Source organism: Amblyraja radiata, chromosome 8, assembly GCF_010909765.2.
Source record: "Amblyraja radiata isolate CabotCenter1 chromosome 8, sAmbRad1.1.pri, whole genome shotgun sequence".
NCBI lineage: Eukaryota > Metazoa > Chordata > Chondrichthyes > Rajiformes > Rajidae > Amblyraja > Amblyraja radiata.
In genome coordinates this window covers 47,396,889-47,415,331 of record NC_045963.1, presented here as the reverse complement: position 1 = coordinate 47,415,331, position 18,443 = coordinate 47,396,889, and positions in this window count along the sequence as shown.

Sequence of the window (18,443 nt, the reverse complement as noted above, 5' to 3'; positions counted from 1 at the left end):
GCTACTCAAGAGGCTTTAAATTAATTTGGCACGAGGATGGGAAACTCAGAAGCAGTGTCTCAGGCGGGGAGACTGCCCCAAATGTTGAGAATAAATCAAGCAAGTCTATTGAGCAGAGTAGAGAGAGACAGGTTAAGGAGCATGGGAAATCTGACAGGCTTAACTGCATTTACCTTAATACAAGGAGCCTCGCAGATAAATCAGATGAGATTACAGCATGGATCAGCACTTAGAATTACAATATTATGGCAATCATGGAACTGGCATAATGTTCCTGGTTTTTAGTTTTTAGTTTTAGTTTAGAGATACAACAAGGTACCAGGCCATTCGGCCCACTGAGTCCATGCAGACCGTAGATCATCCGATTATACTAGTTCCATGTTAAACCATTTTATCATCAACTCCCGACATACTTTGGGATGTAGGAGGAAATCGGACCACCTAGAGGAAACCTACTGTGAGAATGGGCAAACTCCACACAGACAACACCCGAAGTTATTATCAAACCTGGGTCTCCGGTACAGTGGGGCAGCAGCACTACCAGCTGCATGACTATTTGAAATATATCTGGGCAAACGCTGGAAGGTTAAAGACAAAGTGCTGACGAGCATGAAAACAATTAGCCTCTTCATGTAAGAAAGAACTGCAGATGCTAGTAAAATCGAAGGTAGACAAAATGCTAGAGTAACTCAGCGCGTGAGGCAGCATCTATGGAGAGAAGGAACGGGCGACGTTTCAGGTCGAGACCCTTCTTCAGATTCTTCAGTCTCTCCAGCATTTTGTGTCTAGCCTCCTTATGAACCATAATTCGGGATGCAATTCTGTGGCATAAGTAACTTCTTATATAACCAGGTTTTTAGTATAAAGTTCGACTTTATATAAATTTTATCTTGCCTACTATGCCTTCATAGAAACATAGAAATTAGGTGCAGGAGTAGGCCATTCGGCCCTTCGAGCCTGCACCGCCATTCAATATGATCATGGCTGATCATCCAACTCAGTATCCTGTACCTGCCTTCTCTCCATACCCTTCATAACTTGTGAAATTATGCAGAAATACTTTCTTTTGAACAAATGATTGGGAGAGGAATACAAACAAGAACGGAGATTACAGAGAATGTAACGGTAATTCTTAGAGAGAATATTTTAGAGGGATCATTCAGTGAGGCCATATGGGTAGAATTTTGGAGTAGGAGAGGGGTGATCACTTAGCTGGTGTTATTATATAGGCCTGCCAATAGTCTGCAGGAATAAGCGAGTTCGGTATTCTGAAAAACGCAAGGAATCAAGGGATTTGTCAAAAGTCACAAGTGATAAAAACTCTCGGCAGCCGGACACAGCCGGACTCATGGACACAGACCTGCGCCTCATCTGCAGCAAGGACCGAACCCAGGTCTCCGGCGCTGCAATCGCTGCTGAAATGCCACTGGACCATCCCCTTCTCCTCCCGAGTGCCCCCCCCCATCCGTCCGGGGACGGCCAGAGACGTCAGGAGTCAGACGGGAACGGCGCGTCCAGGCCCACAGCCAGCGCGGAGGAGCAGCGCTAAATCCAGCTCAACTCTGCCTGTCTCGCCAGGTTAACCTATAGCCCTGCCTGGACTGATGGGACACCAGCCCGGAGCCGTGGAGTTAGCGCTGCTTCTCCGCGCTGGCTGTAAGCCTGGGCCGTCGTTCCCGTAAGTCCAGGCGGGGCTGGTACTCAGGAGGGGACGGGGATGGTCCAGTGGCGGTTCAGAGCGATTGTGGCGCCGGAGACCCGGAATCGATCCTGGCTGCGAATGAGGCACAGGTCTGTGTGCATGCCGTGGTATGGTTACCGAGAGTGTTTTTCGCCTGTGACCTATGACCTGGGCATGCGCAGTCGAAATACCGAACTTGCTTATTAGCGAGCGAATATGTAAACACAGCAGGTCCAGAAGATTAAGTCAAATGGGCTGCACAGTGAGTGAGTTGGTAAAGAGGATGCTGAATTGACTTGGACATAGAACACAGAGGATAGTATGTTTGGAAGGGCAATCTTCTGATTGGAGGTCTGTGACCAGTTGTTTCTGCAGAGATCAGCTTTGGAACCTTGTTATTTGTAATATATATAAATGAGGCTTTAGACTTTAGAGACACAGCATGGGAACAGGCCCTTCTGCCCACCGAGTCAGCAATCACCCTGTACCCTACACACTAGGAACAATTTTACAATTTTTACCAAAGCCAATCAACTTACAAACGTGTACGTCTTTGGAGTGTGGGAGGAAACCGGAGCACCCGGAAAACCCACGTGGTCATAGAGAAAACGTACAAACGCCATACAGACAACACCCATGGTCAGGATCGAACCCGGGTCTCTGGCGCTGAAAGGCAGCAACTCGACCGATGTACCACTGTGCTGCCCAATAATTTGGATAGGAAGGTAGGTGGTCTCATTAGTAAGTTGGCAGATGATACAAATATTAGCGGAATTGCAGACAATAAGAATAATTTCCAAAGTATACAGCAGGATGTAGATCAGATACACATATGGGCAAAGAAATGGCAGATGGAGTTTAATCAAGACAAGTGTGAGGTGCTGCACATTGGGATGCCGAATGTAAGGGGAAATTATACAGTCAATGAGAGGACCCTTGTTAGCATTGATGTTCAGATGGATCTTGGAATTCCTTAGCGCACTGAAATTAGCAACACAAGTAGTTAAGGTGGTAATGTAGGTATATGGTATGCTGCCTTCATCAGCTGGGACACTGCGTATAATAATCAAAGAAGTCTTCAGGTTTGAAAATGGGTCCCAACCTGAAATGTCACCTATCCATGTTCTCCAGAGATGCTGCCTGACCAAAGTTACTCCAGCACACTGTATCTTATTTTGAAAACCAGCATCTGTAGTTCTGTGTAGTTACTGCAAAATCTCCTCAAGGCATGCCTACTTTGGAGAAGCTCTCCTCCTCTCTCTGATGGGAGTTCTGTGAGAAGCTCTCTCACTGCTCCTCTCTGGTTCTACGATCATGTTCTGACTTGTACTCGCTACCACAGCCATATGTGATTCCTCAACACTTGTCTGCATTGCCTTCTTGTGCCTCGCATTTCCAGGCCCCCCAGTTTGGGTCCAACCTGCATGTCTGGTGCCTACACTCAATCAACTGCTTCTCGCAACAGTTCTCCTTCCATGTTCTGCATTCTACACTCTCTGCCATGCACTGGAACCAGTAAGCCCTCATTCTGTCTCTCCTGCAGCCCCAGGCTTCACTCACCCAGACCTGCAATGGACCTCAACTTTACTATATTCTCTGCCAGATCCATGCCTTCAACCTATGCCTCCTCACTTACCCAATCAGTCTGAAGAAGGGTCCCTTGATATATAAAAATGACAGACAAAAATGCAGATGGGTTGGTTATTAAGTTTGCAGATCGCACAAAGATTGGTGGAGTTGTGGACATTGAAGAAGGTCATCAAAGGACTATAGTATATAGATAATTTACAGATATGGAAAATAGAATAGTACAGACCAGGAACAGGTCCTCGGCCCACAATGTCCATGTCAAACATGATGCCAAGTTAAAATAATCTGCTCTGCCTAGATGTAATCCATTTCCTGCATATTCATGTACCTATCCAAAAGCACCCGAAGGCTTGGTGCAGAAGAAGTTTACCAGAATGCTGCTTGGATTAGATGATATTAGACAATATCTATATTACTAAAACTCTTTGTTTGTGCCGGCAATGTGTCACTCTGCTCTGCTTTTTCCTATCTTCTTCCAAACGCTAGGCCACAGCCTTCCCATTTTCACATATTCTACTCACAGATTTCCCGTCGTATTTTGACCTATATTTGCGAAATTATTCATGATTTAAAGTTTCAAAAAAAGCCAAAACCGCTTTCTCAAAGAGCATTCAGTGATGATGTCACAATGCCTCTCATAGTGCACCAATCACAATGGGCTCTCAAGCTGTCCAGGCCCTGGCACTGCTCTATGACCTGGGTAGGTGCTGGGGCAGGGAATGGGAATGAGGGAAATGAGGAGGATGAGGGAAATGAGGAGGAGGGAGATGGGGTAGTGTCTCTACCCCCTACCCTCTCTGCCCCTCTTTCTCTCTATCCCCTCCCTCTCTGCCACCCCACCCTCTCTACCCCCCTTCCTCTCTACCCCCCCCCCCCCTCCCTCTCTACACCCCCTCCCTCTCTACACCCCCTCCCTCTCTACACCCCTCCATCTCTATCCCCCCCTCCCTCTCTATCCCCCCTCCTTCTCAAATGAGTGGTAAGTATTGGGATCTATTTTGTGACAGGTGGAATATTGCGTTCGGGGACCAGCCCTCTCTTGTAATGCCGTGTTTTTTTGCACAGAGAGTGGGAGTGACTGAAACATGCTGCCAGGGTTGCTGTTGGAAGTAGATGGGTGTTTAAGAGTCTTTTAGAGAGACAAGTGAATATGCAGAAAATCAAGAGATATGGATCAGGTGCGTGCAGAAGCGATTAGTTTAATTTGGCATCGTTCAACTCAGACATTGTGGGCTAAACGGGCCTGTTTCTGTGCCATTCTATATGTTCATACACTACCTACAAGCAAGAGGCAAACTGCGGGAGGAACTCAGTAGGCCGGGCAACATCTGTGGAGGAAAATGTTTCAGATTGAGAGCCTTCATCTACACAGTCAGCATCTGCAATCTCTTGAGCTTCACTATCTAAGACTCCATCAAGTTTCTCTTTGGCACCAAATTGACTTTACAGACCACAGACATTCTCATCCAAGTCATTTATATATATGACAAACAAGAACAGTCCCAGTCTACCAGTACACTGTTGACAGACAAGCATGAGCAGTGGCGGACTGGCCAGGGTGTCAGCTTGCCCGATGGCAAGTCGGCCCCTGAGAAGTGGGCTCCCTATATCAAGTGGGCCCCTGATGAAGTGGGCCCCCTTTGTCTCCTGGCAACCAATATTTTTAGATCCAGTCCACCACTGAGCATGAGAATATGCATTTGGCTTGGACAAAGAAAGAAGTGGTATTCATATTTTTCTTCTTTTACTTTACAGGTTTAAATTATGATTTTTCCAGTTCCCTGCATGGCAGGAAGGCAAAAAACAAAAATTAAAGTTGCTGTGATTCACCTGCACTAAACATTTTGCAAATCTGTGGATAGGTTTTCAGTCATTTGAATAGGTATCAATAGGGGGACATTTGTGATAAAGGAAAACTGTTGTCTGGTGCAAAATGTTTATTTAAGTGTGATGCTAGATCTCATGAACGTATTGGAGTGAGTACTGAAATGAGATGTATATGGAATCATGCATCAGTGAAGTACATAATACAGCGAAGAGGGTTAAGGGCCTGTCCCACTTGGGCGACCTAATCCGCGAGTTCTGGCAAGTTTGCCCTCGACTCATACTCGCAGCATGGTCGCCACGAGGTCGTAGGAGGTCTTCGTAACTTTCCTTCATGCTTGAGAGTGGTCTCCGCATACTCGAGGCCTCAGCTAGGTCTCGCCGTTTTTTTCAACATGTTAAAAAATGCCTGCAAGTAAAAAAAGGTTGTCATGGAAAAAATCGATACTTTTTTTACTTGTAGGTTTAGTCATAGTAGGTCGTAGTAGGTCGTAGTAGGTCAAAACTTAACCGTCATCACAGCCCATCCTCATTCTTATACCTCTGGAAATTAATTATTTTGCACTTCTTCTTAAACTGAGTAATGTTTGTGCTTTGCTTGAGTTCCACATCCAAATCATTCCACAATTTCACCCCGCAGATTGAAATACACGTATTCTTCATAGTTGTACAAACACAAAGTTTCTTTAAATTAAACTTTCTTCTCAAATTATAACCACCCTCCCTGTTAAAGAACATTTTTTTGTATATTACCTGGTAGTAAATTTATTTCTTGCTTTATACTTTAATTTTGCTGTATAAAATTCTACTAGATCCATAAACTTCAATGCATTTCTTTAAAAACAGAGAGTTGGTGTGTTCACGAAATCCTACATTATTTACAGCCCTTATAGCCCTTTTTTGCAGTATGCATAATGGATATAGGGTGCTTTTGTAAGTGTTACCTCGTACCTCCACACAGTAATTTAGATATGGCAGTACAAGTTAACAATAAACAATGTATTATTTAGTCTGAAGAAGGGTCTCGACCCGAAACGTCGCCTATTCCTTCGCTCCATAGATGCTGCCTCACCCGCTGAGTTTCTCCAGCTTTTTTGTCGACCTTCGATTTTTCCAGTATCTGCAGTTCTTTCTTAAACAATAAACAATGTACAGCGTTTGTGATTCAGAATGTGCCTTGTTCTTCCCAGGACTGCAATGCACCTTGCCAGCTTTGCTCGCGCAAGTTTTATATGAGGTGTCCAGCAGAAATTTATTTTCATACTCTTTCTATATCAACAACATCTATCCTCACATGGACCTGAGTGTTTCTTTTACAATTTCCGAACAACATAATCTTTGTTTTGTAAAAATCTAATGATCATTTGTTTATGTCAAATCATCTTTGAAATGTTCTCATTTCTGATATGATCTCCTCCTAAAGCTGCTGTAAATTCTCCCAGAACAAAAGATATTAGTATCGTCTGCAAATAAAACAAATTTCAATATTTTTGATACTCTACATATATAATTTATATACGGAATGAACAATTTTGGTCTTAATATTGACCCCTGAGGTACTCCACAAGTAATATCCAAGCATGTTGATTTATGCTCACCTATCTTCACAAACTGTTGCCTGTTACTTAAATAGCTTCTCAACCAATTCTACACCCCCCCCCCCCCACCCCCCACCCCTGATACCGTACCTTTCCAATTTATCAAATAATATATTGTGATTAATGGTATCAAAAGCTTTTTTTAGATCTATAAATACTCCCACTGCGTACTTTTTTTTGTCTATGCAATTGGTAATTTATTCTTTTAATTTGATTAGCACCATACATGTTGATCTGTTTGATCTGAATCCATATTGACTGTCAGTCAGCAATTTGTGATTCTCAATGAATTTATCTAGTCTTTCAGTATATAGTTTTTCCAGTATCTTGGAGAATTGGGAAAGTAAGGAAACAGGCCTATAATTTGTGAAGTGGTGTCTATCCCCAGTTTTATATAAAGGTATAACTTTTACAATTTTCATTTTGCTTGGGAATTTACCAGTTAGAAACGACAAGTTACAGATATGCGTGTGGTTTTGCAATACCATCAATGACTTTCTTGATTATTGTCATGTCAATTTCATTCCAGTCAGTAGAAGTTTTGATCTTACATTTATTTACAATATTCATGATTTTGTTTTCTTTTATGCTCTAAATAAAAGTGAGCTTGGATTTCTTTCTCCATAATCACCATGTCCCCTCTTTGGATGTGTCTGGATCATTGATTTTTTTCTCCCAATTTTGGTCCCACACTTACCAAAAAATTGTTGAAACCACTAACCACATCATCCATATTATTTATGGTCTTATCATTATCGATGAAATACTGAGGGTAACTTGAGTTTCTAGATCCATTTCTAATAATACTGTTTAACACACTCCATATACCTTTAATATTGTTTTTATTTTTATCTAATATTTCATTATAGTATTCTTTCTTACATATCCTCATAATATTAGTTAACTTATTTTTATGCTTTATATTTCATTTCTGCCTTTTTAGTTCTATACTTTATGAATTCTCTATATAAAGTATTTTTCTTCTTGCACTTTGCTATCTCTTTGTAATCCATGGATTATCTATATATTTTTGTTTTCTACTGTATTGTTTTATTTGACTGTTTTTGTCATACAATATTGTGAATATTTTTAATAATGTTTCATATGCTTTGTCAATGTCTTCTTCCTCATATATTATCCTTCAATCTTGTGATAGTAATTCAGTTCTAAATGCATTCATAGATTCTTCCGTCCTCACTCGCTTGTATTTCAGGTTATCGACATTCTTATCCTTCTTATAGTTACTGTCACAGATTGCAAAAACTGGCAAACGGTCACTGTTATTTATTAATAACCCGCTCACTGTATTATCTTCCATAACATTTGTGAATATATTATCTATTAGCGTGGCACAGTGAGATGTAATTCTGCTAGGTCTAGTAATTTTTGGTTATTAGCCCATGCTATACATTGCATTAATAAACTCTTCTGTCATGTTATGCTTATTTGCATTTAACAAATCTATGTTGAAATCCCCACAGATGAACATAACCTTTTGGAATGTTTTACCAAATATTTCTTCCATCCAGTCCTTAAATATTTCAATATTAGATCCCGGTGCTCTATATATACAGCTCACAATTACATTTTTCTTCTTTGCCATACAGATTTCTAATATGATACATTCTAGCACATTATCAACCGCTGTTGTCATGTTTTCCACCACCTTATGTTTGAAGTTTTTATCCACGCACAAAGCCACGCCACCTCCATTCGTGTTCTTCCTGTTCATATAATTCAATTCATATCCAATCACTCAAAGTCCACATTCTTCTCAGGGCTGATCCAAGTCTCTGATATAGCTATTATATTGAATGGTTTCTTGAATTGACATATATTCTTTGATGTTTTGGAAGTTAGCATATAGGCTTCTGCAGTTAAAGTGGATAATTGATATTTTATCTGATTTAACCTTCATGTTAAACTGTTCATCTGTATAGTAACAGCAATTGGTGTTGATATTGTTGAAGAAATTATTTTCTGGATCATAATCATTTTCTATATCTTGTGATTTATGCTCGGTATATTCAAAATAACCAGTTTATCATATTATGTCATCCTTGTTGTTTGTGGTTCATCATTATCTCCCGATGGAGATAAATGACTTCTTTCAGAACTTGTCATGGTAGTATGTAGTGTATTTATTTAATCCCTCGTTTTTCCATTACCTTGTTGCGTTGTTCTTTTGGTCTCACTGGTATTTGTCGAATTCCTCCATGTATCTGATGACCAGCACTTTAGCCTCTTCATGTGTTCCATTCAGTTTTATGAAGACTTTGCAGTTTGCGTCCATGTAGATTAACGGTAATGAAATGGTAATGAAAGAAATTGAACATATGGAAGCTGAACTAATTATAGTTTTTGCATCATGTAATTTGTAAATCTGTTATCAAATCAGCAAAATGCAGTTGTAAATGGTGAATTATTGATGCTGAATTCTTCATGTCAGCATAAATGCTGCATGTAAATAAATTAAATGTTATCACCTGCTAAATGTGTTGTAAATACTTAAATTATATGTAATTAATTCAGAGCTCAGTAAGTTCATAACCCATTTCTTAATGGTATTGAAGACATATATTGTGAATGGTAGGACCCTAGGGAGTATAGAGGAACAAAGGGACATTGGTATTTGTCCAAAGGTGGTGTCACAGGTAGATCGAGTGGCATGAGCATGGTGGGCTGAAAGGCTTGTTCCTGTGCTGTATAACTTATGACTCTATTATCACATATGCAGAACCTTTACTGCTAGAACCCTGCTCCAATCTACTTGTTTGTAACAATGCTTCCAGAGATCCTCTGCACTATAAATTAGAATGGCAGGTTGGATTAGTAACGTTTCCAGGGTGGTAGATGCTGCCCAATAAAAATGTTGTACATAGTGTGCGAGAACATTGCAGAGATAAGACTGGGTCTTGAATTTACAAAGGGTAGCCCATTCAATTGGTTTGCAATTTTTGTGGGGGAAATGCATTCTAGAGTACAAAGAGTACATTTTAAAATAGTGGAATGCATTAAGATGCATTATTTTTTATCTTTCTGCACCAATATACAATCCTGGCATTTTGGGTCTGAAGAAGGGTTTCGGCCCGAAATGTTACCTATTTACTTCGCTCCATAGATGCTGCTGCACCCGCTGAGTTTCTCCAGCATTTTTGTGTACATACAATCCTAATTAATTACTCTTTGTAGACTCATGAAGTGTCTAGTCCTTGCAATAGCTTAATTCCGGAAGAGAATATGAAATTGTGACAGTCCTCCAAGGCTCAAAGACATCTGAAAGGGTGTTTGAATGGGTTGTGTTCATGAAAATGCCAGAAGTCCCTAGAAGTGTTTATTCACTTCAAAGATCGAACAGAGGACTGCTGGGAACTGAAGGTCAAAAAACCCTCAAGCTTTTCTGCTGCTTGATTTCATTTGATTCTGTCTGCCTTTTCACCCAATTGATGTGAGTGGCAGAATATGTGCTCACCACAGATCCAGTTAACGTTGAATTTTCTGCCTTATTTCGATCACGGATCATAATGTTATTTAAAAAAATTTAAAGAAATTATACATGCTTCACTGGAATAGAGAAAGGACATTGAATGAGTTAATAATATTAAAAATAAATCTACGTGGTGAAATTGAAGTTAAATTCTGAAAATTACCGTTAGATCCTTTAATTCGGGTTCATCCGTTCCTGTGATATATAAATTATTTGAAAGAAACCCATATTTTGATAAACAAGCTTCTTTCAGGTTGATTTATTTGTGCAATATTTTTTTTAATTAGTTAGTGGGAAATGTTCTGCTGTTACAGCTTGGTTTGTTTATTGCATAGCCATAAGTCCATTTTCCATTTTGGGCCATATGCAGGTGACTATTCTCTTGTCAAGCATGGACATCATTTAAATTTAGTTTAGTTTAGTTAATTGTCACATGTGCCGAGGTACAGTGAAAAGCTTTTGTTGCGTGCTAACCAGTCAGCAGAAGGACAATACATGATTGCAATCAAGCCATTTACAGTGTATAGATACATGATAATGAAATAATGTTTAGTGTAAGGTAAAGCCAGCAAAGTCAGATTAAAGATAGTCCGGGGGTCACCAATGAGGTAGATAGTAGTTCAGGACTACTCTCTAGTTAACAAAAGAAACAACTGCACTTGCAGTATTGCTGGATCCAATCTGCTTCCTTGCCAGTCCACAGATTTTTTGAAGGGTTGAATAGCATGGTGACTATGTTATTGGCACAGCGGCACAGCCTGTAGACCTGCTGCCTCACAGGGCCAGATACCTGGGTTCAATCCTGACCTTGGGTGCTATTGTGTGGAGTTTGCACGTACTCCCTTTAACCATGTGGATTTCCTTCCGGCTACCTTTCTCATCCCAAAGTTGTGCAGGTTTATAGGTTAATTGGCCCTTTTAAAAATTGCTTCTCGTGTGTAAGTAGTGTTTGAGGAATTGGAATAACATAGAACTAGTTTACACATATGATCAAGAGTTGGCATGGACTCGGTATGCCGACTGACCTTTTTTTATGCTGTATCTGTAAAAATAAATCCAGAGGAATAATTTACTGATCCCGAGTCATGGATGATTCATATATTGATAAAGGTGACGGATATTGAACTGGATTGTTGCAAAAGCCTGTTTGTTCACCAATATTGTTTTGGGGTGGAAATTTGCAGACCTTACTCTGCAAGTTGAGAACAGAATAGCATGCAGAAGATAAGTTAGCAGTCAAGTGATCTTGTAACCTGGACTAATGATTCACACCAGTGAGTTCAAATCCCACCATAACATTTGGGGAACTTAAACATAGTTAAATAATTAAAAGTGGAATACAAAGCTTCCGTGGGAAATGCTGACCATGGTGTTATTGGAATTTTACAAAAAACCTTAGTATTTCACTCATTCCCTTCAAAGAAAGCATTCATAGCAAAAGGATTTTAGTATAGGAGCAGGGAGGTTCTACTGCAGTTGTACAGGGTCTTGGTGAGACCACACCTGGAGTATTGCGTACAGTTTTGGTCTCCTAATCTGAGGAAAGACATTCTTGCCATAGAGGGAGTACCGAGAAGGTTCACCAGACTGATGGCAGGACTTTCATATGAAGAAAGACTGGATAAACACGGCATGTACTTGCTAGAATTTAGAAGATTACAAAATTCTTAAGGGATTGGACAGGCTAGATGCAGGAAGATTGTTCCCGATGTTGGGGAAGTCCAGAACAAGGGGTCACAGTTTAAGGATAAGGGGGAAGTCTTTTAGGACTGAGATGAGAAAAACATTTTTTACACAGAGAGTGGTGAATCTCTGGAATTCTCTGCCACAGAAGGTAGTTGAGGCCAGTTCATTGGCTATATTTAAGAGGGAGTTAGATGTGGCCCTTGTGGCTAAGGAGATCAGGGGGTATGGAGGGAAGGCAGGTACGGGATACTGAGTTGGATGATCAGCCATGATCATATTTTCTTTCGACTCCTCCCATTTCCTTCAAATCCAAGGCGTAGCTATGGGCACGCGCATGGGCCCCAGCTATGCCTGCCTTTTTGTAGGGTATGTCGAACAATCCTTGTTCGAGGCCCTATCCCCGAGATCTACCTCCGCTACATTGATGACTGCATTGGTGCTACCTCCTGCACCCATGCAGAACTCACTGACTTCATCCATTTCACCACTAATTTCCATCCGGCACTCAAATTCCCCTGGATCATTTCCGACATCTCCCTCCGTTTCTAGACCTCACCATCTCCATCGCAGGTAACAGACTACTGACCGACATCTATTACAAACCCACTGACTCCCATGGCTATCTGGACTACACTTCTTCCCAACCTGCTTCCTGTAAGGACTCAAAATTGCTGGAGAAAAGGGAACTGCAGATGCTGGAATAGTAGCATGTAAGACAAAGCTGTAAGGACTCTATTCCCTACTACCAATTCCTCCGTCTACGCTGCATCTACATCCAGGATTAGGTGTTCCAGACCAGGGCATTGGATATGTCATAATTCTTTAGGAAACGAGGGTTCCCTCTTCTATTATAGATGAGGCTCTCTCCGGGGTCTCCTTTATATCCCACAGTTCCGCTCTCACTCCCCATTCCCCATTCCCCTACTCGTAACAAGAACAGAGTCCCCCGTCCTCACCTTCCACCCCATCAGCCGTCGCATACAACATATAATCTTCCAACATTTTCGCCACCTCCAATGGGATCCCAATGGCCACATTTTCCCATCTCCTCCCCTTTTGGCTTTCCGCAGAGACCGCTCCCTTCGTAACTCCCTGGTCAATTCGTCCCTTCCCACCCAAACCACCCCCTCCCTGGGTACTTTTCCTTGCAAACGCAGGAAATGCTACACTTGTCATTTTACCTCCCCCCTCGACTCCATCCAAGGACCCAATCACCCGTTCCAGGTGAAATAGAGGTTCACCTCATCTACTGCATCCGCTGTTCCAGGTGTCAACTTCTCTACATGGGTGAGACCACGCGCAGCTTGGCAATCCCTTCGCCCGACACCTCCGCTCCGTTCGCACTAACCAACCTGATCTCCCGGTGGCTCCGCACTTCAACTCTCCCTCCCATTCCGAATCCGACCTTTCTGTCCTGGGCCTCCTCCATTGCCCGAGTGAGGCCCAGCGCAAATTGGAGGAACAGCACCTCATATTTTGCTTGGGCAGTTTACACCCCAGCGGTATGAACATTGACTTCCCCAATCAGATTGGCCTTGCTTTCTCCTCCTTCCTCTCCCCTTCCCAGCTTTCCCACAATCCTACTGTCTCCGCCTCTTCCTTTCTTTTTCCAACCCCCCGACATCGGTCTGAAGAAGGGTCTCAACCCGAAATGTCGCCTATTCCTTCTCTCCATAGATGCTGCCTCACCCACTGAGTTTCTCTAACATTTTTGTCTACCTAAAAACCTCCTATCATTCATTTACAAAATAATTAAACTTTAGATACAGCACTGTTTTCTATTGCAAATTTAATTGTTTGGGATGCTGCCAACAGTAGCGTAAACCTATCCTTGCATCTCACAGAAACAATGTCTCACTTGCTTCTGCAGATGAACCTTCAACCAAGGGTGAAGTGGCATGCCACTAGAATCCACCTAGTATTCATCTTGGTATCCTGGTATTATCCGGATATCATGAGTTCTGACCTCCCCACCATCGAAGTCACACAGGAGTCACTGCCTCAAAATGTCATGCAGCATCATCAGAGACCTACACCACCCTGGCCACACTCTCATTTCATCTTGCCATCAGGAAGAAGATATAGGAACCTGAAAACTGCAATGTCCAGGTTCAGGAACAGCTTCTTCTCTACAGCCATCAGGCTATTAAACACTACAACCTCCAAATAAGCTCTGAACTACATACCTGTAGACTTGGGGGCATTGACTTTGTCTTTTGTGTATGAATGCATGTATGTATATACATATACACTGAACTTTTTATACTTTGTACTATGTTTACATATTCTGTTGTGCTGCTGCAAGTAAGAATGTCATTGTTCTAACTGGCACATATGGCAACAAAACACTCTTGACTTGAATTCAGCAGTTTATGAGACATTCCTAAAGATCCACATCAAATTGAGGTAGACTCTCAGGCTCTTGAGTAAATAGGGGCATACCTGGTGACTCAAATATCACTGTACCTTAATTGGTGCATGCGACAATAAATGTGAACGAAACTTGAACTTGAGTACTCTTTTGAAAAAGTGACATGTTGCAAGGGTGCCCAGCACTTATCCAAATATCATTGTCAGGTTGAAATAATATTCAATGACAAAAGTGCACTGGTAATCCCAGCAAATAGAAAATTGACTTTGGGACAAAAATTCAGAACTCTCCCAGAATATCCATCTTGGTCCCACCAAAATAAACTTTGTACAGTGTATGCATTAACGAGTGGCTTCATAATGTGAAAAATGTTGAAGATTTCTACTTCAAACATTTTGCTGACTTAATACACACAAACTTTTAATTGAAGGTACATTTGTACCTGATTATCATAGATGCATAAGAATTCTCATCTTCGGCAGCTGATTGCTGAATCAAAAGAGCTCTTTACTAATTAAAATGATGTTTCTCGGGGACTAAGGATGTATTAGGTGTAATTAGAGGGTATTTATAAGCAGATGTTCTTAATTATGATGGGTTGTGCTGGAGATCAAGGAACATTGTGTGAAAGGTCATCAATATATTTATCACTTTATAATCATATCTTTATGTTTACTTTCTATTCAGTTCTACACTCCAATGTATTATGTTTGCTTTAAGCACAGGGATTTGTCAGAGATGCTCCCTTTCGAATGATACAACTTTGATAGAAGCGTTACTTGCATGAGTTTGCTGCACTTCTGCTCATGTCAGTGTAGTTACTTGATAGAAAGGAAACAGTCCTGAGGAAATCCCTAAACTTTAGCTTTCATTCTGGTCAGGAATGTAAATGTATTATGTGAATTTCTATACAACCTTGCTATCTGCTATAGTATCCAGAATCCTCTTAAAATGGTTTTTCAGTGGGCTTTCCAAAAGAGTCTTCCAGGAATAAAACTCACCTGAGTTTTATATCCATTTATATCTCCTTTATATCCATTTTAATTCAGTCCCCTTCCCCCTGGCGGGTGGCACAGTGATGCAACTAATAGAATCGCTGCCTCGTAGCTCCATTGACCTGGGTTTAATCCTGACCTGAGGTATTGTCTATATGGAGTTTGCATGTTTTCCCTGTGATTACGTGGATTTCCTTTGGTGCACTAGTTTACACCCAGACATGGAGACTGGTAGATTAATCAGCCTCTTTAAAATATCCCATGGGGCATCTTGGTTGGCGTGAGCAAGTTGGGCCAAATAACCTGTTCCTCTATAGCTCTATTGTGCCAGTGGTAGAATCTGGGAGAGAGTTGATGAGAATCTGGGGAGAATTAAAGGAGATTAGTGTGAGATTGGTGTAAATGGGTGCTGGATGTTCAGCGCAGACTTTATGGGCTGAAGGGCCCGTTTCCATTCTGTAAAGCTCTAATATAGAAATGAACAGAATTTGAAAACTGCTGCATTCCATCTCCTCGATTTTTCTCAGTCAAAGCCATTTTCTGTGTGTAATGGGTTGAGTAATTTATAAAGTCCTCCATAAATGCATGTTCACTTCTTCCCATGACTGGCTGGTGATATTTCACTGCTGGGAGGTGTGACCGATGCAGTTTCCTATTCCAGTGGTGTGAACTCCAACAGAATGTGCCCTAACTGATACATTATATTTCAGGGCAAGCTAAATTAGCTTTGCAGCTGACATTCCCCACTGAAATTACACTTCCATCTCAGGCCTGTATTTTCCTTCCCCAGCACAGGGGTGTATTTAACGCCACTTAGCTACTTGTTCAGCAACCTCAGTCTGCAGAGACCATGTTAGATGGCTGTAGCAATTTGCACGGGGTGGTTGCTCTATCCAAGACCAATGTCCTCACTGGTTTCTGGTGGACCATAATAGTTAATACTGTCATGGAATCTCTGCAGGCTGCCTGTGATTGGAGTTTCTTTTCAGGCAGACCTAAACTAAATTTGATCATCTATATTTTAAGTAAAGTCTACTTTTTCTCCCTTGATTTTGTTCCACTATATTTTCCACGCAGCTTTTTATTCTGGAAAGACTTCTATTTTTACGCTTTCATTCTCAATTTTGAATACCTTCATGATCTCACTCCCTCCATAAAGGGGGGCACAGTGGTGCAGCCAGTAGAGCCACTATTACACAGCACTAGAGACTGGTGTTTACTCCTGACTACGGGTGCTGTACAAACGTTTGTACGTTCTTTCTGGAGCACATGGGTTTTCTCCGTTTTCCTCCCACATTACAAAGACGTACAGGTTTGTGGCTTCTGCAAAAAATTGTAAATTGTCCCTAATGTGTAGGATTGTGCTAGTATACAGGGTGATCTCTGGTCTTCGCAGGCTCACTGGGCCAAAGGGAAGGGCCTGTTTCCACGCTGTATATAAAGTGAAGACCATGTGGAATGGTTGATGCTGGTGCCTGTTTTACTGTTGGAGTTGCTTAATGAAGATCATGTCCATTCAGCCTTTAGATAGATTGAATCTGCACTGCAACTTGAAGAGTGGCTCTTTGGCCACTGGAAGAAGGTGGTTGAGGAGGACCCTGGCAATGAACTTCCCTCTAGCAAACAGCTGTGAGACTCGTCTATAGCATCACACTCAGACTGGTCTTCTTTTTGAAGATGCATACAATTATGTTTCCTCAGGTTTGTTGCTTGTCATCTCCCCGATGTAGGAGATATGGTTGTTAATTTATGATGGAAGTTCCTCTCAGTCAAGCTTTAGAGTTTTAGTAATGAAATCTTCTACTCCAGTACCCCTCTACAGATGGCACAGTGGCGCAGTGATAGAGTTGCTATATTACAGCGCTTACAGCACCAGAGACCCGGGAGCGATCCTCACTCCGGGTGCTGTCTGCACGGAGTTTCTACGTTCTACCTGTGACTGCGACGGTTTTCTCCGAGATCTTCGATTTCCTCCCACACTCCAAAGACGTAAAGGTTTGTAGATTAATTGGCTTGTGATAAATGTAAATTGTCCCTTGTGTGTGCTGGATAGTGTTAATATGCAGGGATCACTGGTCGGTGATGACTTGGTGGGACAAAGGGCCTGTTTCCATGCTGCACTTTTAAATTAAACAGCAGTTTTGTTGATTTTCAGTTAGCAGTTAGGTCAAGGGTGGTGGTAAAGGTGGTGGCAAGACTGAACTGGATAAATTGCTGTATTTGACAGACAGATCAATGGGAGTTCTTCATAGTGGTGTAGACTGTCTTTAATACATTCACCTTGTTTCTTGGCGCTCATTGCAATGGGATCTTGAGTGTATGGACAATTGCTGATTAGACAGCACTGATGAATATGCACATGTCATGGCTGCCAGAGATTTTCCATATTCCTGTACTCTTTCCACCCGCCACCTGATCTCAGGTCATGTGTTCTCTATTTGAGCTCAGCCATCAAGTGCCTGTTGGTGACACTCAATGACTATCTTGAGGTGCTTTCTCCCATGACGTGTAATGGGAGCTATCAATCCAGAAAAACCTTGTGTTTGCAGTTAACCAGCTCCTGGCCATTATCATTAGGCCAGTCCTGGTGTTATCTGGTAGTGAAGCCAAGTGTTTATTCACTGGGGTGATCTTGGTGTATTCAGGATAGTTCAGATACTACAGGAGCTGGGGAAAGGGTGCAGCCAACAGCACTGTCACATTCCCAATGTCTTTCCTCCACCACTTTCAGCTTCCTGCACCTTGGACTGGAGCAGGGGTTGCAGAAAGGGCAGGCTTGATGGGTAGAGTGTGGGAAGACAAGAAGCAGAAGGGAAAGAAAATTATGAAGGAACGTGTTCATGCAGGTTACTAAATTAGACTGCAAGCTTAATTGTCAAAGGAAAAAAACAGAAGCAATCACATTGTGAAGGCAGTGACAACGTTCTGTGCTGGATCGCTTTCTGCTTATAATTGTCTGATGTAAGGATATGCTTTCCAAAGGTTAAATTCTCAGCTAATCAGATCCATAAATGCATCTCAATTCTGTTTATCTCCCAAGTGAAAGCAATTTTTTTCTGAAATGCTGTTAAACCCACTATTGAATACTGTTAGCATTTATTCTCACTAAACTAATCACTTTGATCGGGGTTCTATTGTAGCTGAGGAGGATGATCTGAGAAATGCAAATCCAGTTTTAAAAGGAAAGATTGACAGTATTGCACCTCAATAT